Raw genomic sequence first — 24,711 nt, forward strand, 5'->3', positions numbered from 1 at the left:
GACTCTTGATCTCGGCTCAGGTCTTGATCTCATGGCCATGAGTTTGAGCCCCAATACTTTAAAAAAAAAAAAAGAATTTAACGCTGGGAAAGGAAGAAAGTAAATCCTTTCTGACATTTGAAGAACACATGCTTACACAGAAGTAGTATATTCAAGCAACAAACAACAAGTACTGTGATCTAAGTACATAGTATTCTTCAGAATACCAAAGAATTAAATAAATCATCAGCACAAACCAGTACCTTCAACCACTGAGAACACTTTCACAGCTGAAAAGTCTAAAGGTCATAAAATGATAAAATCTGTCCCATTCTTAATAAAGAAACTAAACAAATGGAACATAATTCTTGAGAAATGAGGGAAACCAACATCCTCAGCTATCAGGAAAACCACTGGACATGAACAGGACCATGTGCATACTCTTCCTTCCTCTTCCTCCCACCCTTCCTCAATAGTGAGAACACAAAGTTTGTTTTCTTCAAGTTAAAGAGTTACAGAAAGTCCTTACTGGTTACAACTGGAATTAGGAAGCACAGGAGTCACTATGTAATCTACAGCAGCCACAAGACACTTTCAAATGCTACTTTTGAGCAACACATGAAAAGCTGACAGCATGAAACTGAAGTCCTGATCAGGGATGGGACTAGCCACACAAGTCATTATCTGTCCACGATGCTCACTGCAGAATTTCTGACCCAGGGTTTGGTAACACACATACATACTTCAAGTAACCCCCAAATCTACAGATCAACTGCAGCTTTACTATTCACTCAGTGTAGTGGCTCCTGTTACCATTATCACCAAATACACGTTAATATCCACCTGTGCTCATGTAAAATCCTTTGCTGGAAGAGCCTAGGTAGAAGAAAGGAAGCTGCAAAGGTCATAACCTATGTAGAGCACACACACACTTTGAGAAGTATTTGTTTAAATCATCCATATTAGGAGATCAGGTAGGAATATAATCCTGATTTAGCATTTTCATTAACATTTGTTCAAAATAATATTTTAAAAATTAGACATCATGGAGGGCAAATTTTATTTATACAGCCAGTCATACTGATTGATCCAGGAATAGAAGACTACATGCCACGGCAGGTCACTTAAGGACATGTAGAAGTATACATACTTCATATGACTTCACTATTAAGTATACAATCACAGAGTTTAAAATATAGGCAAAGTTTTAAGAAATCTAAAAAAAGAGGGAAAAAAGGACTCCTTAAGGGAACAAGTTTTAGGTAAGATTATGAAATATGGTGTTATAAAAGTTGTCTCTGCTTCAAAAAAAAAAAAAGATCTTTAAATGTTTCAAAAGACACATATGGCAATATGCTTCCATCAGGAAGCAACAGGAAGCCACAGTTAGGGATGAGAAGGTACTCTGACAGTTCACCTAAACCAGACTGACAATGCCTCCCTCCAGAGGAACCGGCATGTGGACACACTGCCCACAAAGCTCAGTGGATGACACAAGTGTGAGGCACAGCCATCTCTTTTCTTAATGATTAGGCCACTAACTATGTACATAACATGCTAAAAAAGCAATGTCACAATTCCCAGCATGGTCAGCAACCACCCACATGCCAGGCCTCTCACCTTCAAGACCAGGAACAGGCAGAGTGCTCACTGGCACTGTAACACTTGTAGTAGTGAAGGACTGAAATGTATACTTCAAACAGAAGAGCAATCTACTTCTACTAAGGGAAGAAGGGCAAAGGTGATATATTCCTAACAAGAAAGGAACTTCAGGGAAAAAGATGGCGGAAATAAATAAAACCATAAATGCTTTTTTTGGTTTTCAGATTGGGGAAGATGGGAAACAAACAAAAGAGACGTTATTATGCCATTTTATCCTCATAAAACTGACGACAAGGAAAAAAAAAAAAAGACACAAGGATAGCAAGAGCTAATTCCAAAGGAGGAAAAAAAGCAGCTTTCCAAAGTAACGCTGTCAGCACAGACTACAACACTTCTGGCGGAACAACGTGGCTCATTTATCTGGGAGTTTAAACTGCAAATCCTAAAAACAGCACACTCTACCCCTCTGCCTCCTCCTTGCTACTGAAGTGTATGAGGACGCAAACAGCTGTGTTCACACACAGACACAGCACACGAGTCACAGGCCGTATTTGGACTCCAGGCACATACTAATCCACAGTCTTTAAGAGTAGATACAGGCACCTAAGACAGATGCTGGAGCTCCAGGTCAGCTTAAGGAACAAAGCACCTGAAAGAACTGCCAAACCCTCACCATCCATGTCAGTACACCTTGCCTTCAAAGTCAACCATGGAAATTTTGATCCTGAGATGTCTACAAATGGACAGAAGAGTTCATTTTACTTATTTTAAATACTTTAGCAAAGTCACTGACTGAAAAGCTACCAGGTGTATTCAAATACTTTCCCACGCTCCACTGACATCAGGTCAGACTGTGTTTATTTTGGTCTGTAAATCAAATTTCTGATAATCTAATAGAACAGTCTCTCCACCTGAATTCAGAATACTGGACACAGTTAATAATTCAGCCCAAAGTATTTTTTTTTAAATTAGGTCTCTAAATGAGTAGTATGCTTTTTTTAAGGGCACCTGGATGGCAGAGTTGGTTACATGTCTGACTCTTGGTTTCAGCTCAGGTCATGATCTCAGGGTTTTGAGATCCAGCTGGGTGTTGGGCTCCGTGCTCAGAGCCAGTAGGCTTGTCCCTCTCCCTTCCCCTCTGCACCCTCCCCTGCACCCACGCTCAAAAATAAGTAAATAAATCTTTAATAAATAAATAAATAAAGTGGTATGCCATTTTCAGGCACCTGGGTGGCTCTGAGCACCTGAGTAACTGCCTTGATTTCAGCTCAGGTCATGATCTCAGGGTCCTGGGATGGAGCCCCGCTTCTGGCATCGGGCTTCGTGCTCTGCTGGAAGTCTGCTGCTCTCTCTTTCCCTCTACCCCGCCCACCCTGCTCATACCCTCTCCAAAATAAATAAATCAATTTTTAAGAAATAAAATACTATACCTTTTTTATCTTTTGTAATCCCATATAGAAAGGCAAAATATAATGAAAAATACTAAGAAATCAATTACAAAAAAGCAAAGCTGATTATCAAGACCTTGCAACTGGCTAGTTATAAACAAGATATACACTCACATCTGTCAAGCGGAAACTATAAATGTCTACAAATAGAAAGTCCATACTCCTCAATTATGGGTCAGAATATAATCACATCGACGTACTGCAAGCAAAAACTGACTCTCCAAATTTCAACCTTATAAAGGTAACTCATTAAATACTGGATTTAGGGATGCCTGGGTGGCTCAGTGGTTGAGCGTCTGCCTTTGACGCAGGTCATGATCCCGGGGTCCTGGGATGGAGTCCCCCACATCAGGCTTCCCACAGGCAGCCTGATTCTCCTTCAGCCTGTGTCTCTGCCTTTCTCTCTGTCTCTCATGAATAAATAAATAAAATAAAATATAAATAAATACATACATACATACATACTGGATTTATAAGAAGACAGGTAATTAGCCATGATGAAATAAGAGCAGGAGTTGGCCAACTGCAGCCCACAGACCAAATCCAGCCCACAGCCGGCATGCTAAGAACGGTTTAGATATTTTTAAAGTGTTGTTTTAGGAAAAGAGAAGAATGTGCAGCAGAGACCAAAAGTGGCCCACAGAGCCTGAAATATTTACTACCTGGTCTTTTACAGAAGAAGTTTAGCATCCCTTGCTCAGGAGGAAATCAGGTTCTCACTAATGTTAATTTTCTTTCCTTTCTGCTATCTCTGAGCCTACATGGGCATCCACCCTGGGTCTTTGCAGGCCATCTGGCAAAGTGCAGTCACATGGTGCTGGGCCAGATACCTAGAGACCCACTCTCCTTTCCCCAGGCGCTTACCCAGACCACATTCCCAATTTCTTGGGCAGGTAGGTATTAACACATGACAATGTCTTCCCCAGTGTGCCATGAACCATAAAAACCTCCATGCCTTCTCCTCTGCATCTGGCTGGATGCCCAAGATAAAAAAGGCTCTAAGGGATGGAGGGATGGCAAAGCCAAAAGATGGAAGGTGCCTCTACATCCCCAAATCACCACCTGGGAGAAAGCCTCCAGCAGGCTGTGCTGTGGTGAGCCATCACACACCTGGTCTGTGTGTTCTAGTAGTGTATCCTACCTGACCAGCCAACTTCTCAAAACCCCAAGCCTATGACTTCTTATTTTATTATACTTATTTAAGCACGAGAACAGGAATTTTTTAGCAACTGTTTTAAAATGCCTAGGTCCTTTCATTTTCCACCATCCTGAATTAGATTAGCATTTTTAAAATCAGAACACTTTGAAATATGCATTTCCACAGTGCACTTTCTTTAAACTTGGTATGTTATAAACTTAAAAATAAAATAAAGCCACAGTAGACTCCTTAAGCAAACATTATGTATTTTATCTTTTGGCCAAACAGCAAATCAACTGGAAATGAATGGCCCCAGTAAGTTAGTTACCCTAGTTTCTATTTGTGCCCTTTGAAGTAGAAATAAGCTAGGTATGAACTAATGGTTACAAAGTTCAACCAAAGCCCTGTGGTAAAATAGAGACCTTGCAAAAATACAACTACTATACTCAGAAAAGCTGAAAGGAGCCAGCACTTCAACAGCTAATTTTTAGTTAACATAAATACACTTTAAAATTCATATCCTAGCTATACCTGAATAGGATTTAGGGAGAAAAGGGAATACAATTTCTTACAGTAAACCAAATCATGGGCTTTTCTATTAACAAGAGGGAAATGGTAACTAAAACTAGAGAACCTGCCAGTTTTCTTCAAAATCCTAGAGTCGTTTTGTTTCTTTAGGATTTTTTTTTTTTTAAGATTTTTACTTATCTGAAAGAGAGAGAGAGAGAGAGAGAGAGAGAGATTGAGCATGGTGGGGAGGAGCAGAAGAAGAGGGAGAGAGTCTAAAGCAGACTCCGCAGTGAGCATGGAGCCCAACATGGGCTTGATCTCACAACCCTGATATCATGATTTGAGCCTAAACCAAGACTCAGATGCCCAACTGAATGCGCCATCCAGTTGTCCCTTTAGAGTTGTTTTATATGTTGGATTAAGTAGCTTGAAAGCAGGGTTTTCTCTAAAACAGCTGAGGGTCAGGTAGGTGAGTCACTGGGGAGTGACCCATCAGCTTGCCACAGATGGCCTCAACTGTGCTCTGTATTCCCCAGAACTAAAGACACAGGTAAAATTACCATCTTACATTCACAAAACAGGACCAAAGGATCCATAAACCTATTCAGCTCATATCAACCACTTTAATTAAAGGTCCTCTAAGATTATTGAAATATATTCCTTCTTGGAAGCAAATTCTGAGCCATGCTACCTTTATTTCAAAGCAATTAAGCAGTGACACTTTATTTCTGGAAGAAAAGGTATACCCTGTCTATGACAATAGGAACTGTGTTAAGCTGTCTATAAGAGGTATGACAAGAACATCAGACCCTCCGTAGAATTTTCCAGGGCGCTGCCAGGAGAGTATATTCAATAGGGGCCCAATGGTGGCATATGTAAACCACTTACAACCACTTGCCTTCACCAGATAAACAGCATTTCCCCCCCAGGCTTGCGAGGACTGTAAAGCATCTAAGATGACCTGGCTTCCCATGCTGGTTCCACTACTGGCTGGTCCCAAAGCCTTGGGAAAGCAACCATACCTCTCTAAATCTCAGTATCCTCACACAGCAAACTGGTTGTGAAGAGTCACTGAGAAAGGCCTGGTATGGTCCACTGGACCATACCACACGCACTTCGACCACTGGAAGTTCTATGTGCAATAAGCATGCCCCCCACAGAAGTGTGTGAGGTGTTTAAACCAGTGCTTCCCAAATTTTCATGAGCACAGGAAACACCTAAGGGTCTTATTAAAACACAGTCTCAGATTCAGATTCAGTAAACCAGGGATTGTGCATCTCTATTAAGTTCCCAGATGCTGCTGTTACTGCTGCCCTGGGTTTAAACTATGGCTGATCATTTGCAACAAATTGCAATACACACATTCAAAATGCTTACATAACCATGAGAAAAAGAAAAAGGCATATGATGCAAACAGGTGACTATGTTATTTATCTCAGAAACTCCCTGTGGACAGGCTGATATTAGTAGGGTTTTTTCAATATAACAGATGTAAAACATAACACACTGTATCACTTTCTAACAGGAGCCCAGAAAAAATGAGACAAACACGGTGAAAGATAAACTAGTAGCACTCTGAAGGGAGAAACTGCTGATTGTCCTCCCTACAAATGATAGAAGTAAACTGAGGGAATGACAAAGAGTGTTAACTTAAAACTCAAAATCTCCTATTTCCCATGAACTGTGCTTAACCGTTCTACCTAAGCAGGAGAAGCTGCCATAAAACCCCCACCATACACTACTATGAACTGTTGGCTGGGCCCAGGGCAAAACATTCAAAGATTCAAAAAAAGATTCCAAATTTATTTAGAATTTCTGAGCTTATGAAAAACAGCTGGGCACGAAAGCAAACACTTCTGGGCGTGGGGCCCTGAGGCCACATTGGTGGCACATGCATGAAGACAGCCTGTCCACACCATTTTATCACTGGCCCCACTGGAATTGCCAAGATCTCATGTCCTAAGTAAATATTTGCTAACGTCTTCCAGTTTCACTTCAATATACAGAGTACAAGCGACAAAGAGAAAAGGAGCAGCTGCTTATGTCCAAGACAACACAAAGGAAAAGACTTAACTCTATAAACTAAATGTTTTAAATTTGTAATATCTTTTTCTATTTCTTTATTTGTACTATGAAGGGAATATTTTAACAGATTTTTCATGATCTCAACAAAGACATACAAGCACATACTGTCAAAGTTCAAACCCCCATGCACCTCAGGGGGTGCACTCCTCCCAGGCCCCTGGCTCTGCCTACTGGCTAACATGACCCCCATCTAACAAACTATCTAGCGAGAGCCATAATGTGAGACATGTGTAAGTTTAGATTTTCTAGCAGCCACATCAAAAAAGTAAAAGAAACTGACTACATAAATGTTAATAGTATATTTTATTTAACCTCATATACCCAAATATTATTATCTCAACATGTAATTCTTTTGGTATTAAGTCTTCAAAATCTGTGTGTATTTTACACTTACAGCACATCTCAATTTGGACCAGCCACATTTTATGCTTAAGACTCATATATGGCCAGTGGTTGCTGTACCGGACAAAAACAGTTCTAATTATATATTACTACAATTATGATTCAAAGTTTCTCCTCTTGTACTAAAATAACACCCCCCCCCCCCAATCTCCTTCCACAGCCAAAGTCAACAGTTAACCACCTTTTCCACATAGGGCCAATGTGGGGTCAGTGAGGAGAGGTTATGGGCCACGTTCTTCCCTTCTTCTAAAATGTAAACATACATGAGAAATCGCGTTTATTCTTAGATATGTAAAGCAACTTGGACATTCTTCAACTTAAAAAAAGTAGGTCACTGTTTTTCAGCCTCTAATATCTAGAAATATTTGTAGGAATTAAAGTGAAGTTTTCACATGGTTCACCTTGAAACAATGAAGGGCTAGCTGGTTTCAGTATAATCCACCAAATTGTAAACCAGGCATGTGTAATTTTCTAAGTTAACTCAAAAATATTATAGGGGTACCTGGGTAGCTCTGTCAGTTGGGCATGTGATTCTTGCTTTCAGCTCAGGTCATAATCTTATAGGTCACGGAATCAAACCCCAAATCGGCTTGAAGATTCTTTCTCCCTATCCTTCTGGCCCTCTCCCCCACGAAATGAACAAATAAACCTTTTTAAAAAAAGATTTTACATATTTATTTGAGAGAGAAAGAGTAAGTGTGAGAGAGAACATAAGCAAGGAGGGAAGAGGCAGAGGGAGAGGGAAAAGCAGGCTCCCTGCTGAGCAAGGAGCCCAATACAGGGCTCAATCCCAGAACACAGGATCTTGACCTGAGCTGAAGGGAGATGCTTAACCGATTGAGCCACTGAGGTGCCCCTAAATAAATTTTTTAAAAAATATATTATAAAGAAGAAAAAAATGCCTAGGTCACTCAAGTATGTTGGGAAACAATGATGTTTCATCAATGTAAAAAAAAAAAAAAGCCACTAGATTCCCTATCATCTTGGGAGTACACTGAACCTTCACAGCCCACATTTATTTTTTTTTTAATTTTTAAATTTATTTATGATAGTCATAGAGAGAGAGAGAGGCAGAGACACAGGCAGAGGGAGAAGCAGGCTCCATGCACCAGGAGCCCTATGTGGGATTCAATCCCGGGTCTCCGGGATTGCGCCCTGGGCCAAAGGCAGGCGCCAAACCATTGCGCCACCCAGGGATCCCCACAGCCCACATTTAGATTGAAAACAACTTGCTTATTCCACGGCAGCAGACAGTTACCCCACACCTCTGGTCAAGTTTACAAGCAGCGTGGGAACAGGATATATTGGACAAAAATCAAGCTGCTGAAAGGCTGCTAATACTGGCTCACCTACTCCTGCCAGCATCCGGACACCTGGAGTATCAGGACTCCCTCCCCTGGGCTTGAACTCAGGTATTGGGGGAACTTAGTTGGGCAGCATATGACAAGACCCAAATGGGGAAGTGCTGGGTTCAAGGAGGGCAGGTGGTTGCTCACTCGGTACAATGAAAGCAGCATGCCACAAGAAGGGGACAGAGAGCAAAGCACCTATAAATAGGAGCATGCAGTGTCATCTGAAAGAAGGTTACTTCTGTGCTACACATTAACAATAAACTTCCTCCTCACAAAGCTGAATGCCTAGGCAAATGTTCCAACTTTCACACAAAAAGGCAGAAACACGGAACACAATGAAAAGAGTAAGAGCTAGACTCTGAGAGACAGCTCTCACTCAGTACCAAGGGAAAATATCACAAAGGACTAGAAAGTCTACACAACAGTTGCCCTCCCCAGCCCTCAAAGACTGGACTAATTAAATCAAAGACCAGAGTGCCTCTTAGAGATACATATTTCCTTAGAGGAAAGGGCAATACAAACTCTGGACCAGAGTTTGCTTTGCAACGGATTCTTCCAAAGAACATGTCACAAGTAATCACCTTTATACCACTCAGATATTCCATAGTCATTTTCAGTTTTACTTTGTAATTTCTTTGATATTTCAGGGTTTTTTGAGAGTAATAAATAAAGGAGCCAACTCCATTTAATATGTGTTATATTAACCAGCATATACTCTGAATATAGGAATAACATGATAAATGGTCCCTACCCCTTGAAAAATACAATAAAACTAAAAAAAGAAAAAGAAAAAGAAAGAAACACAGAATGAGAGGTATCAACTCCAAGCTTGTTCTGTAGAAAGAGAGCTCAACAGAGGGGAACTTGACCAGAAAAGACTTCCTTATATATGAGGCTCAAAAGACAGGTAGAGTTCAATAAGTGATGCTACAGCAAAAAGTATTCCAGGCTAGTAAACATAAGCCTGCAAGCACGGAGAATAGGACAGAGGTTTCTAGTAGCTTCAGGAAAGTCATGGCAGGGAGAAAGCCCTGATAGTAAGCTTAGGCATCAAGACCAGGTCTCAAAGGGCCCTGAAGAAGTACAGTACAGAGCACCATAGGCCTGCTGCAGAAGCAGAGAGAAAGAGAACTGGTGAGTTTTAACTAAGATAAACATATATTAAAATATCTACAGAAAAGACAAAGCAACATATTTTAATAACATATGGAAAGAAATCATTCTGAGCAGAAGCAGAGGAAAGTGACATACATAGAGGAGATGATATTTAAGCCATGGCAGGTATGCTTTCAACAGAGGCTGGAATCCTACAAAGGTGAAGAGAGGGAGAGGTCTAACCTGTTCTGGGTATGGCCAAGGGTTTGGGTGTGACTGAAATATAGGGCAGGGAGGGGGTGCTAAAGACAAGGCCATGAAGGTGGGACAGAGCAGAACTGTGCATGGGAAGACATAAGCGGGAGAATCCAGTAAGAAGAGGCAAATAAGCAGCGTCAGATGTGTACTTTATATACGAGCTGTCCACAATGCAGCAGATGTACTGGAGACAGAGAAGCCTGAAGAGTGAGCAACCCATCCAGAAGCCTCTGTCAGAACCCACAGAAGTTGGAGAGCCCTGCAACAGCCTCCACTCTGAAAACCAAAGCATCCCCTAAAGATTTCCCACTAAACTACCTCTCTTCTTCCAGCATCAACCATGATTCTGCCTCTGCAAAACCCGATTTTCATGTTTTCTTCAATCGTGGCTATACTTTGTGGTATCAGATGATACAAATTTATGGCTTGCCTTTGGAATTCTGAGCTGCCTGGGAAATACATGACCCTCAGAAAGCAAACATCACCCCCATATTGGAGCTCACTCCAAATCTAGCACTCAGAGGCTGGGCAGGGCACATGCTGCAATGTCATCAGCCACTTCACTTTTACATTAAAAAGCCAACTGCTAAGGAAAACCCAGTCTTATTTCTGTCACCTGGTCCGCATTAAATCAAGTAATATGTTCCTGTACAAAGTGTCATGAAAACGCAAATGTATATGCATTTCTTTCTTTTTTTTTTTTTTTAAAGATTTTATTTATTTATTCATGAGAGACACAGAGAGAGGCAGAGACAGAGACGAGAGCAGGCTCCCTGTGGGGAGGCTGATGCAGAACTTGATCCCAGGACCCCAGGATCATAACCTGAGCCAAAGGCAGACACTCAACCGAACCACCTGGGTATCCCTGTATATGCATTTCTATGCATAATTTCCACAATTTCAAAAACTTCAGTCTAAGTATATGTAAAGCATAACACTTTACTAGGAACAAGGTTTGTGCATCTTTTCAAAGTGAGACTGAGGGGTTGGGAAGAAAAAAGACAAGTAATTAGGGGGACACCATGGTGACCAAGTTCTTGCCAGAAGCCTGAGATCAAAAGAATGAAGGCAAAAACCCAGCTGCATCTAGGTATTGTGTATGTACACCCGTGGGGGGGGTGGGGGCAGAGAGTGGGGAGAGGCTGCACATGCAAACAAGCAAGGATAAGAGAGGGTGATACAATCAAAGTCACATCAGAAAATTCTTATGGGCTCTAACAGCGGATTTTCCATCTCAAGCTCCAGGATTCTCTGAATCTCTAAAAGCCAGTAGGAGAATCAACAAATTGGCATCAAACATCAGACAGAAACAACATATAACTGGAGAGCAAGAGGGTGACTGCTCTCTTCCCCAGTGCTGCCTGTGGAGGCAGCAGCTGCCTCCTGTCCAGCATTACAGCTGCCCTCAGACCTCTAGGGAAGCCCAATATCATTAAAAAGATCAGTAAGTTTAACCAGCACAAATCAGACTGATATGTCAAAATTAAATTCAACTGGCAGAAACCCAGAAGCACTGGCAGGAGGGTATACAGAAGATTCAAGGACAAGCTTTTGATGTCCTACACTGGTTATGGGAGCAACAAGACAATGCAGCGGCTTCCAAAAGTTCATAGTCCACAACATCAACGAGTTTGAAGTGCTGCTGATGTGCAACCAATTTCACTGTGCAGAGATTGCTCACATGTCTTCTCCAAGAACCACAAAGTCACTGTACAAAGGGTGGCCCAGCTGGCCATCAGAACCACCAATCCCAATGCCAGGCTGCAGAGCAAAGAAAATGAATAGACAGCTTATGTGCACGTTGTATTTGTGTTAATAAAACCATAAAACTACAACAAACAAACAAAAAGAGGCAGCAGTCACCTGGCACAGCACAGAACAGTTCTGAAGTCTGCAGCTACAGGGGAAGGCCCCGGCAATAGAGCAGTGACAGAAGAACTGAGGCATAAGCTAGAAAGAGCTGGTCAAGTTGGATGGAAGTAGGTCCAAAGATTTTAGTTGACTGAAGCTCAACATTAAGTCATATTCTGATGTGACTAAAAACAAAGCAACCTCAGAATAAAGTCAGATGAATCTTGTCTAGGACCATGGAAGATCTAATCCTACTGTAGCCTTCCTAGGCAAATCACCTTTTGCCGGGCAATACCACACCCTGTTCTGGGAGGAGGAAGAGACTGCCAACCACGTGGTACCTAAAGAGATGACCACGCAAAGAGACTCATCACTTGGGGGATAAAAGAACTAGCTTTCTATCTTAAAGCTCTTTTATACTATTATTTATAGGTCCCAAACATAAAATGAGAGCCAATGAGTGAAAAATACAGATGATGTGTGAGTAGTTACAGCAAGAACTCATTAAAGATGAGGCTAAAGGTTGTGGCTGTGAACACACACAATGCCCCAAGCCTAAAGGAACTCTGGCCAAAGCCTAGATGGTTGTTGTCTCCTTCAGGAAAGGAAGGCAATACTAAGTGATGGCCGTGCTGCTTCATAAATCTCTTCTCAAGTCCATTTGATATAAAAGGCATGGCTTTATTGGCGCTGACATGGGGCCTCAACAAGAAAATGAAAAGATTACACAACGTTCCAGATGTTTACTGGGTAAACACAATCTTCTACTCCTCTGACAACTCAAGCAAGACAGCAATAAAGTAAAAAAAGAAAAAAATGCCAATAAATGTATGAAAGTACAGAAAATAGAGAAATAATTCAGAAATCCAACGTCCAAATAACATAAGTTGTAGAAGAATATATTAAAATCCACAATCAAAAAAAAAATAAAATCCACAATCACCTGCCTCACCAAAACAAAACAAAACAAAACAAAACAAAACAAAACAAAACAAAAAAACAAAAACTCCCCAGTGTAAAGAATAGGACTCTCCCATCTAGGACTTACAGATCCTATCACAGTGAGTGGTGAAACAGACCTCTAAGGCACAGTGTGAAATTCCATAGTATCAGGGATAAAGACATATCTCAACTTTTCTCATGAGGAAAAAAACACTCAAAAAAGGACTGAAAATCAGAATATCAGCTTCCTCAATAGCAATTCTAGAAAAGAACATTTTCTGACATGGAAGGTCAGAAAGATATATTCACACTTTCTCAAAAAGCTACCAGAAAATGGGCTCCACCAAAGCTTTGCAGTAAGCCAGGAGGGGTGCCTGGCTGGCTCAGTCTGTAGAGCATGGAACGCTGAATCTCAGGGTTGTGGGTTCAAGCTCCATGATGAGAGTAGAAAGTACTTAAAAATAAGGGTGTCTGGGTAGCTCAGTCAGTTCAGCATCTGCCTTTGGTTAGGTCATGATCCCAAGGTCCTGGGATTGAGCCACACAGGGCTTCCTGCTCAATGGAGAGCCTGCTTCTCCCACTCCCTCTTCCTCTGCCTGCCACTCTCTGGCCTGTGTTCTCTTTCTCTCTGTTTAAAAAAAAAAAAACCTTAAAAAAAGTACTTAAAAATAAAATCTTAAAACAATATATAAAAAGGCATGGCAATAAGCATGAGGGGAAGACATGGAATACATGGAACCAGGGATCCCACACACTAAGAAGCAAAGATAACTCTCAGAAGAGAAGTAAGATAACACTTGCCACTACAGATGAAGTCAAGAGGAATCTGCCGGGAGTGAGGCACGCATGAGACAGAGGGCTCTGAAAAGGATGTATCCACACAGGAGATCTATGTGCCAGATATATGTGACCATGCTGAGAAGAATTTTACTAATTAAGTCAGAGACCTAGGGAATAATTACCCAAGATATACATACTTTTATACTGATTTTAACCAAAGTTGAGCTTAAACTATGTTAGAAGATGGGGGAAGGAAAGAAGCTGTGCATGTAAAAGCTAAACTTTCACCTTCATTGTCAGAAGTCAGCTAGATTAGAAACAGCTATAGGCACACGACTTAGAAATATGAAAGGAAGTAAATATGAGAAAACAGCTAAGAGATAAAGGTAGTGGCCCCTACTACATGATTAAGGGATGAGGAAAGGCAAGGATAGGAAAGATGGAGCAGATGACTATTATTTTTTATTGTAAATTTTGTGGTACTGTTTGACTTTTAAACTATGCACCTATATAAACTATATACCCGGGATCCCTGGGTGGCGCAGTGGTTTGGCGCCTGCCTTTGGCCCAGGGCGCGATCCTGGAGACCCGGGATCAAATCCCACATTCAGGCTCCTGGTGCATGGAGCCTGCTTCTCCCTCCGCCTGTGTCTCTGCCTCTGCCTCTCTCTCTCTGTGACTATCATAAATAAATAAGAAATTTAAAAAAAATTAAAAAAAAAATAAACTATATACCCAAGTATGATAAGATTATGAAAGAAATGAAAATATAAAAGCATTTACTACAATTCTGGCACTTAATAAGGGTTCTACAAACGTAGGCTCAGTCTGAAATCAAGACATTGTGGAAGATTAGCTAAGCTGCCCACTCACATGTAAAGATAGCAACTAGCTGCATATACTTAAGAGTCTGTGTATAAAAAACAAGCAAACAAAGAAACAGAACAAGCCAAGCAAACGAGAACAAGAACCACAAGGGTACCTTTTTCACATTTAGGTCCTTTTTTTCACTTCATTCTTTCTGTCATCAGCATGTGAGCCAACTCCAGAGACCTGGGACCTGGGGGTACAGTACTGAAGTTGCCAAATCTGGTCTGCCACCTATTTTTATGCAGCTCCTGAGCAAAGAATGATTTTCAGATTTTTAATTGGGGTGGGGGGGGGGAAATCAGAAGACTATTATTCCATGACTTGTGAAAAATCTTTCAAATTCAATTAAGTTTTCCTGAATCACAGGCACAACATCCACTTAAATCCTGCCTCTGGCTGCTGTCACACTACGAAGGCAGAGTTGAGCGTGGCAGAGACCACCTGAGGGTACTTATCACTCTGCACTGCTGCTCGCTGGATCACGATGACACAGTCCTAACTCGGGGCAAAATGTTGAACTGCAACACTTATTTTATTATCCTTGCATCCCCAACAAATCAAAACAAGAAAAGAAAAACCAGACTTCACAAGTTTTGCTTGTAAGACAGAGTGGGACGGGGATTCTTATGTCACAAAATCAGATGGCAAAGTGCTGTGTCTGCAATGTAACGACACCATACCTGTACTAAGAGAACATAAGGTCCACATTTCCAGACCACGCAGTCATCAGAGTATTCCCAACGTACAGGAAGGCATGTGTCAGAAACATTTAAGTTTTTAACTGGATTATCTTGTAACAGGAAAATTTCTTCACAAAAATAGAAGATGAAAATGAAACCTCAAGCAGAGCTGGTCTCCAAGTGGCTTATTAGCCATATGGCAAGGAAGTCAAGGATAGTTTTCCTTTGGACTCTTGAGGAGTTCACAGATATGACCGATGCAGCTCAGCTGTTATTTGAGGCATTTGACATGATGACAAATGAGTCTTTAAGAGCCCACACGAAACAGCCACAGGCCGGGTGTTTTCAGAAAAGCTAGACAAAGTCACTACAGTGTGTAGCAGAGTTCGGCCATGAGTGACATGTTACAGCTGATAATGGTAAAATAACATGTAGAGCAAAAAACTGCTTAATTGGACAAATTTACAAAACTTGTGAAAATGTACTGTTCAAAGTTTACAGTTCTTTATTTTCATCAGCAGGTCCTTTGAGAGGTTTTTTAAATTCCTCGTGTGTTACTGTACTGGTAACATCAACAGGGAACCTCATTTACTCTCCAGACCTGTCATCCGACCCTGACTTTTCCTATCACCAGCAAGCAGCATAATGGCTTTTAGCAAGGGTTAATGTCTTCTGCAACTTTTTGAGGTCAGGGCCAAAACTGAAATCTTTCTGAATGAGAGAATAACCCTCAACCACTACTGCTAAGCCCTGAATGGCTCTGAAAATTGGCATGGGCTTAAGTCTTGAGGCTTCTTAGTGAATTCAACCTAAAACTACAAGGCTAATCAGCACTGATCTGCAAACCTGCTGCAGTGGTAAGGTCACTTCACTACTAACTTTGTTAGGATCATAAATTCAAACTGCTTCATACCCTTCCCATGTTGTCAGAACCTAAAATTGAAGTGAGATCTCTGTTTCCATACAAATTTGCAGTGGGTACATTTTTTTTAGCTCAAACTAGAGTTAAAAGAATGTTTCAGACCTTAATGCAAATGTAAAGGAAATTATCCTATTGCAAAATTCATACAGCTATACAAATGAGGATTTTCCTAACCATCAACTAGAAGTAATCAATCTACAATGTAATGACATGCTAAAAGACAAACACTAAGAGAAGAATCTAATAGAATTCTATAAATGCCTTCCAAGTAATGAATATACATGCTTTTAGAACTGATATCAGAATGTGGCAGTACCTATTTGTGTAAAAAGATATTTTCAAAGATGAAATATGTAAAATCTCATTATAGCAGCATTAATAGATTAGATGAACATTTACAATAGAGTTTGAGAGGGGAAGTCTGGCTATGAACACCATTTAGTTGAAATGGTATCCCCCTAGAAAAAGAATTCCATTCTTCTCATTAATAGATCTGTATTACAGAATATTGAACTCAAGTACTCTTAAATTTTAATTCCATCAATAATATCTGTGAAAATTTCTTCTCTTGTTATGTAAATACCGATACAATATTCTCCTTTTTGCCTCGTGGTCTGCAAAACCTAAAATATTTCCTATCTGGGCCTTGATAAACCCTGTCTAAAGGACCCTATATTTACAATGCTGCTCCTCTTTGGGAATCCTTCTCTATCACCTGGTACTGATTCTAGGACTCCTAGAGACTAATGGATAACTTCCTAAGAGAAGAATTCACCTGGCATCAGACAGCATATGATGAACAGAGGGAGTGAAAAAAAGAAACAGAAGGAATACAGCTAATGGTAAGGAATTGTTCTATCCATTGCCACAGCTAAGAGTCATCATCAGCAAAGAACAAAATAAAACAAAAACAAAATGAGAGGGAGAAAGTCCTAAAAATGTCATCCTAAGAAATGTTTCTGAAATTTTAGCCCTACCACTATACAATTAATGATACCTATTGTGTAAAAAGTACTAAGAATATCAAGTAGAAGTCAAAATTCCTTGCTTGTGGAATGCTTAAATGTACTCAAAGAAAAAAAATAACGCTAAAATAATTGACAATTTTTTAAATAATAAATTTATTTTTTATTGGTGTTCAATTTGCCAAAATACAGAATAACACCCAGTGCTCATCCCGTCAAGTGCCCCCCTCAGTGCCCGTCACCCATTCACCCCCACCCCCCACCCTCCTCCCCTTCCACCGCCCCTAGTTTGTTTCCCAGAGTTAGGAGTCTTTATGTTCTGTCTCCCTTTCTGATATTTCCCACACATTTCTTCTCCCTTCTCTTATATTCCCTTTCACTATTATTTATATTCCCCAAATGAATGAGAACATATAATGTTTGTCCTTCTCCAATTGGCTTATTTCACTAATTGAGATATTCTAAGAGTTCACAAAGGAGTGGCCACAGAGAAATTGGAACAATACAGAAAGATTTGCCAAAAAAGTAGAAAAAGAGCTGAGCCCTAGTAAAAGGGTAATCAAATACAGAGAATAATAATAAAACCATATGAGGGGGGGGGTGGACAAAATGGGTGAAGGTCAAAAGGTACAGACTTCAAGTCATAGAATAAGTCATGAAATGTAATGTACAGCACTGTGACTACAGTTAATAATAATAGTGAATTATGTATTTGAAAGTCACTGTGAGAGATCTTAAAAGTTCCCATTACAGAGGCATCTGGTGGCTCAGCTGGGTAAGCATCTGACTCCTGATTTTGTTTTTTGTTGTTTTACTATAAATTTTATTTATTTTTAAAATTTATTTATTTGAGAGACCATGAACATGAGCAGGGGCAAGGACAGAGGGAGGGCAAGAAAGAAAGAAAGAATCCCAAGCAGACCTCCCACTGAGTGTGGAGCCTGCTACTAGGGCTCAATCCCATGACCCCAAGATCACTAACAGAGCCAAAACCAAGAGTCAGATGCTGAACTGACTGAGCTACCCAAGTGCCCCTGACTCTTGATTTTGGCTCCAGTAATAATCTCAGGGTTGTGAAATCGAACCCCGTGTCTAGCTCCTCAGAGAGCATGAAGCCTGCTTAAGATTCTCTCTCTCCCCTTTTGCCCCTCCCCAACTCTTTGTCTTAAAAAAAAAAAAAAAGTTCCCACTGCAAGAAAAAACTGTGTGATGATGAATGTCAACTAGACTTCCTGTGGTGATCATTTCAAAATATATACAAATATCAATTCACTATGTTGTGTGCCTAAAATTCACATATTGGGCAGCCTGGGTGGCTCAGCGGTTTAGTGCCGCCTTCAGCCCACGGCATGATCCTGGAGACCCGGGATCGAGTCACACATTGGGCTCCCTGCATGGAGCCTGCTTCTCCCTCTGCCTGTGTCTCTGCCTCTCTCTCTCTCTCTCTGTGTGTGTGTGTCTCTCATGAATAAATAAATAAAATCTTTAAAAAAATAAAATAAAATACAGTAAAATTCACATGTTGTATGTCAATTATATCTCAATTTTTTACAGTTGTATGGTATTATTGAAACAGCTTTAAAAATCATTCCTTGATAGTGTCACAATACCCACAATGAAAAGTGGGTAACTATTACAATTTATAAACAGTCAACAGTCCCATAAACAGAAAAAAGAGGTACAACCTGTAAAATAACCAGCTGAATTCAAGATGGAGGTCTTTGGGGGCCCTGAAATTTGTGCCCCCTCTTCCTGTTACTCCCAGCTCTGAACCAGCTAATCAAAAGGCAAAATAACAGCTCATGTGCATCATAAACCACTTTCTTTATTATAATCAGTGGGCCTACATGGTCAGACCACAGTTGTAAGCACATGGTCCCGACTTTCTCAAATCTGAACCCTCACCTTGGGATGAATTCTTCCACACAGTCAGGCAGGTGGGAAATGGAAGTGGCTTTACCCACAGGGTTAGAATGTAACCCGGGGCAGAGAAAGAGAAGAAACAGCTGGACACCCCTACCTCCCAAAAAAAGGTGCCTTACCAGACAAGGCACCAAGAGGTGAATGAATACTTACAGGAGAATTCTCCCCATCAGGATTTTTACAGAGAAAAAGCTGGACAAGTCAGAAGATTTATGTAAGAATCCTGAATATAAGGAGGCCCAAGAGGTGGTGCTTCACTGTGTAAGCACGGAGGGAGGCCAGAAGGGGGAGGAGAGTCATTTATGAGGGGCTGAAGGAAAAACTGCCTTAGGATGAAAAGCAGAGACCTGCTATAGCACCATAACTAGACTATCTCCTGAGATAATGAAGCTTGAACTGTAGATAATTAAGTGGTTTATGCCCACCTTTTCTTCAAGATACAGTGGAGCAAATGAAAATGGATTAAAAATGTGTCACATCCTCCAAAGACCCTACTGGACCACTTTCTGAGGTGCCAACTATCAAATATGCAAAATCAACCTCCGATGTTTAAGAAAAAGTTTCAGTAAAGAGTTCTAAAATGATAGCAATTAGGACTTGAAAGGAGTCAGATGGCTAGCTAAAAGCCAGAGAGAGATGGCCTTTGGCTGGTGTAAAACAAAACAACCCAAGCTCAATCTCTCTTGTGCCAGCACACACATACTTCCAGGTGACCTAGAAGCAGCCGCTGAGTCTGAAGAACCAGTCATTCTCTGTGTGCTCCTTCAGCTTGCTAGGCCTGGCTTATCCTTGGGACCCAGATCAACTCCCCTAGGAAATGAGGAAACCCACACATCATGTGTGCTGTAGATTCCAAAACTTCAAGAGCAAACTACAGAGGCTGCTATTTAACTTGCTAAAAATACCACACCGCCACAGAACCATACTGTACCTGGTCTGGCCCTGGTCGACCTAGACTCCAGGGTCTCACAAAAGAACACTGCCTTCCTTGATGAACTCATGGAAGGAAACTCCTGATAATCTCAATGGTCTTACCTTTCAACCAAGTTTAAAAATTAAAAGAAATGTTTTCTTCTCTGTGGCTCCTTGCCCATTACAGGTTATGCTGGTAACAGTTGTCTTCCAATTCACTGCATTAGCAGATTAGCCAGAGGTAAAGTGGGATGTAGAAGCAAAACAGAAGCTCTCCTGTAAAGAAAAAAGAGCATATTTTTACAGCATGTTCTGTTTTGGTCTGGTGACATCTGACATTAAAGATACTGGTTGAAGGTCCTGATTCACAGAATCTCAGAAGATCAAACAGTTCTAGTTAACTGAAATTTTTTCTATGTGAAAATAGGGGGAGGGGGTAGCCTGGGTGGCTCAGTGATTTAGCGCCGCCTTCGGCCCGGGGTATGATCCTGGAGACCCGGGATCAAGTCCCATATCGGGCTCCCTGCATGAAGCCTGCTTCTCCCTCTGCCACACAGAGACACACTCTGCCTCTCTCTCTCTGGTCTCTCATAAATAAATAAATAAAATCTTAAAAAAAAAAAAAAAAGAAAGGAGAGGAGGAAAGGCACTATCATCCCTCTGCCTCAGTTTTTACCCTACACTAAACAATAACCCAGAAACACAGACACCATAATAGCACTATCAGTAAGAACATATATATATTCTTATCTTTATGTTATGAAAACATCAATGATATTCTTACCCAACACAGGGTTGACTGATGGCACCATATTTTAAAATACTAAATCAAATTTTAAAAGTAGCCGCCAAGTAGCCCCATGTTAATACCTTTAAACACCATAACTTTCACCAGGAAATGAAACCAGAATATTGAGGTCACTGAAGTACTAGCTATAGCCAAACTGTGTCTCTAATGTCAATTAATCAAACACTACACATGAAAGGACTATAAACCATTTTCCAAGGCACTTTATGGATAACACTGCAGAAAAAGATTCAAATTATGGACAATATGCTAATTAGAAATCCTGTAAGAAAACAGTCTACAAGGCATCTCAAAACATAATGCTGTTCATTGGATATGTTTCTTCCATAAAACTCACTACACTCAAGCCAATGTTTTCCATCAAATAAGATAACAGAAACAATGCTGACTTCTTATTAAAATAGTAACTTGAGGGGCACCTGGGTGGCTTAGTGGTTGAGCATCTGCCTTTGACTCAGGGTTCTGGGATTGAGTCCCACATCAGGCTCCCCACCTGCTTCTCCCTCTGCCTATCTCTCTGTGACTCTCATGAATAAATAAATAAAATCTTTAATAATAAAAAAAGAAACAATAAACTGAATCAACCAAAACAGTAACAAACCCAGCTTAAGAAATTATTTAATTCTAAACATAAAACATTTTACCAGTCAAATGCTTTCTAAACAAAAGCTTTAAAAAATTAATCAACTAAATTTCTGCTTTAAATTGTAAGACATCAAGTGCCATCATGTGCTACTACAGTCCTCAGACATAACAAGGCTAACGTGTTATTATAAAAAGTACATCACTAAATGTTGCAGGTAATTCTAGCCCCATCCCAACCTTCTGTGTGCCCAGGGTTCCAGGTCCTTTTAAGAATCCGATGAATTTACATGCATCACAAAATGTACACTTACGCACGCACACACACAATTTAGCATTTAAATGAGTGGTTGTAGGACCCTCAAAGATGATCTGCAGTTGTTTCTTCCAGGAGCGAAGATCACTCACTACCCCCCACCGGTAGGTAGATCACAGGCTCCCAGCAGAGTTGGACAACCTGCCTGCCTGCCTCACCATGCTGCACACTCCATATTCAGGGAAGCCAAAAGAAAAAAAACAGTTATCAAATGTGCTCATGGCATTATGAACCTGAGTGCTTATTAAATAGTAACAAGTGTGCTGAAGACTTAATCCATTTTTCTGGAATAAGGTGTTTGTATAATTGCTCATACTCTTTTCACTTGGGCTAATGAGGGAAAAGAGTGGGTCCATAATACTGATGGTAAGAAATATAGTCATTCTAAAGTGTGAGAACATGAGAAACAAGACCAAACCACGGCAAATAGAATGGAATAGTGTAGCCATGGGCCTCTTGAGTAAAGAGTGTATGTCAAATACACATTGAAATGCCTCTAGATCTACAGTAAAAAGACTATTTTGGTTGTTTTGCCTTAAAGACACAATCCACAAGGACCAGGAGAAGGCAACCAAATTAGGTGTTGAAAGGGAGCAAACGGAGTACTGGCTGAGAAAGTTATTCACTGAACATTTAGATCCCTAAATATCTTCACCCTCTCCCATCCCTGCCAGCTCGGCGTATGACAGGATGATGAGCCATGAAAGCAGGCCTCTGCACTGGGAGAGCCCGGCCAGCACAGCTTGTTATAGTTTGCCACCCTGATAACAGAGGTACTGCGGGAACTACAGAATAAATGCTGAGACACAGGCATACCCCACGGCCCACCCCAACTCCAGCCATGTTTTCCTACTGGGTTCTTCAGATTCCCAGCTAGGCTGAAGACAGGAATGTCTTCAGAGTGAACTAACTGACCTTGAGAAAAAAGAACTTGAAAATATTGACACTGGGAATTTCCCAACCAAAGAAGCACTACTGGTCACTGTTGTAAAGTTCATAGCCAATGAACCCCTCCCATGATGGGAGCCTCCAATCTACCATTCTTAAAAACTAGTATTTTTTTAAAAAGCTTTTCATTGCAAATTTGCAGAACAGTTACAAGAATAGTAGAGGAATGGGCAGCTTAGCAGTTTAGCGCCACCTGCAGCCTGGGGTGTGATCCTGGAGACCTGGGATTGAATCCCACATCCGGCTCCCTGCATGGAGCCTGCTTCTCCCTCTGCCTGTCTCTGCCTCTTTCTCTGTCTCTAATAAATAAATAAAATCTTAAAAAAAAAATAGTAGAGGAAACTCCCACTAAGCCTTCCCCTGGACTCACAACTAATCATTGTGTCACTTTTGCTTGAGCACCTCCTCTCCACGAACATCCCAACCCCTTGATAGTTAACTGCAGATCACTGACCTTTCCACCAAACAGTTCACTGCGTATTTCCTAAGAACAAGGACACTAATTCACACAACCACAGTACGTATGTCAAAGTCAGGAATTTAACATAGTACTTACTATGGATTAAATAGTTCATATTCCAATTTTCCCAAACGTTCTACAATGGCCTTCGTGGTAATCCTCCATCACCTCCATCCAGGATCCTATGTCCTAACTCCTTCATTTCCTTCTGTCTAAAACAGTCCTGCATTATTTCTTTGTCTTTCATTTCACTGACATTTTTGAGGAATACAGGGTATGCATTTCTGGCACGAATAAATGAAGTTTTGTTGTTCCTGAAGTATCACATAAAGAGGGTGTCAATTTGTCCCACTATTGGCGAGCATTTAGATCACCTGGTTAAGATGATATGTGCCATACTTCTCCACTGTAAAATAACCATTTTTCTGTGAGTAATAAATAAGTAATCTGTGGAAAGATTTTTTTTTTTTAGATTTTATTTATTTATTCATGAGAGACACTGAAAGAGAGGCAGAGACACAGGCAGAGGGCGGAGAAGCAGGCTCCATGCAAGGAGCCTGATGTGGGACTCGATCCTGAGAATCCAGGATCACACCCTGAGCCAAAGGCAGACGCTTAACCGCTGAGCCACCCAGGTGTCCCTGTGGAAAGATATTTTGAGCTTATGTTCTTAAAACATTCACTCAGTAGTTTTACTACCTATTGGCAATTTTTGTCTAATCAACTGTTCTCTGATGGCTAAAAAGCGATTTTTTTTTTTTTGTAAATCTACTGTTCTTCCATCAGATGATATTTTAACTTTAGTAAGGTATGCCCCCCTCTTCTCACTCATCCTCTAACTCCTTAACAATATGGACTCACAGATTATTTTATTTATTAATGCCATCATTCACTCTGATGCTCAAATTGTCCCACATTCGGCCAGTTAAGAGTCCTGATTCAAGCAGACTCCTGTGTACTTTTCACACTCTTTGAGCACTTCCTTAGTTTCTGGCATAACAACATGACATGTTCCAGATTCATCTTGAACATTCTTTGCCCCAACTCTGAAATCATTCATTTCTCCAGGAAGCCCTGGTTCTTTTAGTGGAGAATATAACATAAAAATGAAGATCTGAGGACAGCCCTGGTGGCGCAGCAGTTTAGCGCTGCCTGCAGCCCAGGGCGTGATCCTGGAGACCCTGGATCAAGTCCCACCCTCAGGCTCTCTGCATGGAGCCTGCTTCCCCCTCTGCCTGTGTCTCTGCCTCTCTCTCTCTCTCTATGAATAAATAAATAAAATCTTAAAAAAAAAATGAAGATCTGAGAGGTAAAGATGTTCACAGATAGGAAAGCTGGGAAAGAGCAATTTCATATAATTCAACTCTCTGTGCTGTGTATCCTTGACTTTTAGATATGAAGGAAAACGAAGATTATCATGGATCTCAGGAAAGCCACTATCATGAAAAGTCAAGGGCAAAACAGAAAAATACAAGCTGGAGGAAAAATAAAAAACAAAGAGAATATATAAAATAATAATTGATGTCCTCAGAAAGATAATACATCCATAAACAAAAGAATACTATTTAAAAGGGCACACAGAACAAATAACAAATACAGAAGGAAAATGATTTCCAACCATCAATCAAGACTACACAGAAAGAAACACAAAGTCAAAAGATTTACCTCCCACACAAGTTATTCAGAGAAGACACTGAGGAGAGAGATTATGCTCCACTAACACAGAGGGAGAGCTCTGAAGACAGCAAAGAACACGGGAACAAGAGAGGAAAAATCTCTGGGATCCCAGAAGACAACTGGGCTCCCAGCAGGGAAGGCTAGCAAGGCAGCCTGGAGCTGGGGAAGAGTTCTTCCAAAAGTGAAAGCTGATGGAATACCTGAGC

General features: G+C 40.8%; 1 protein-coding gene across 12 annotated transcripts in view; it reads right to left on the reverse strand.

Moving 5' to 3' along the window:
* The window catches only part of PPP6R3 (protein phosphatase 6 regulatory subunit 3), a 144,441-nt gene that overhangs the window by 77,549 nt on the left and 42,181 nt on the right, over nucleotides 1-24,711 (reverse strand). For 11 of the 12 annotated variants that reach the window (XM_041722543.1, XM_041722542.1, XM_041722539.1 and 8 more), the window contains exon 2: nucleotides 19,838-19,990. The gene's annotated coding sequence lies outside the window, so the exon portion shown is untranslated. Of the gene's footprint in view, nucleotides 1-14,424; nucleotides 14,561-19,837; nucleotides 19,991-24,711 lie in introns of all 12 variants that reach the window. The other variant, XM_041722534.1, reaches the window with a different exon arrangement.

This window comes from Vulpes lagopus, chromosome 11 (genome assembly GCF_018345385.1).
Source record: "Vulpes lagopus strain Blue_001 chromosome 11, ASM1834538v1, whole genome shotgun sequence".
Lineage (NCBI taxonomy): Eukaryota > Metazoa > Chordata > Mammalia > Carnivora > Canidae > Vulpes > Vulpes lagopus.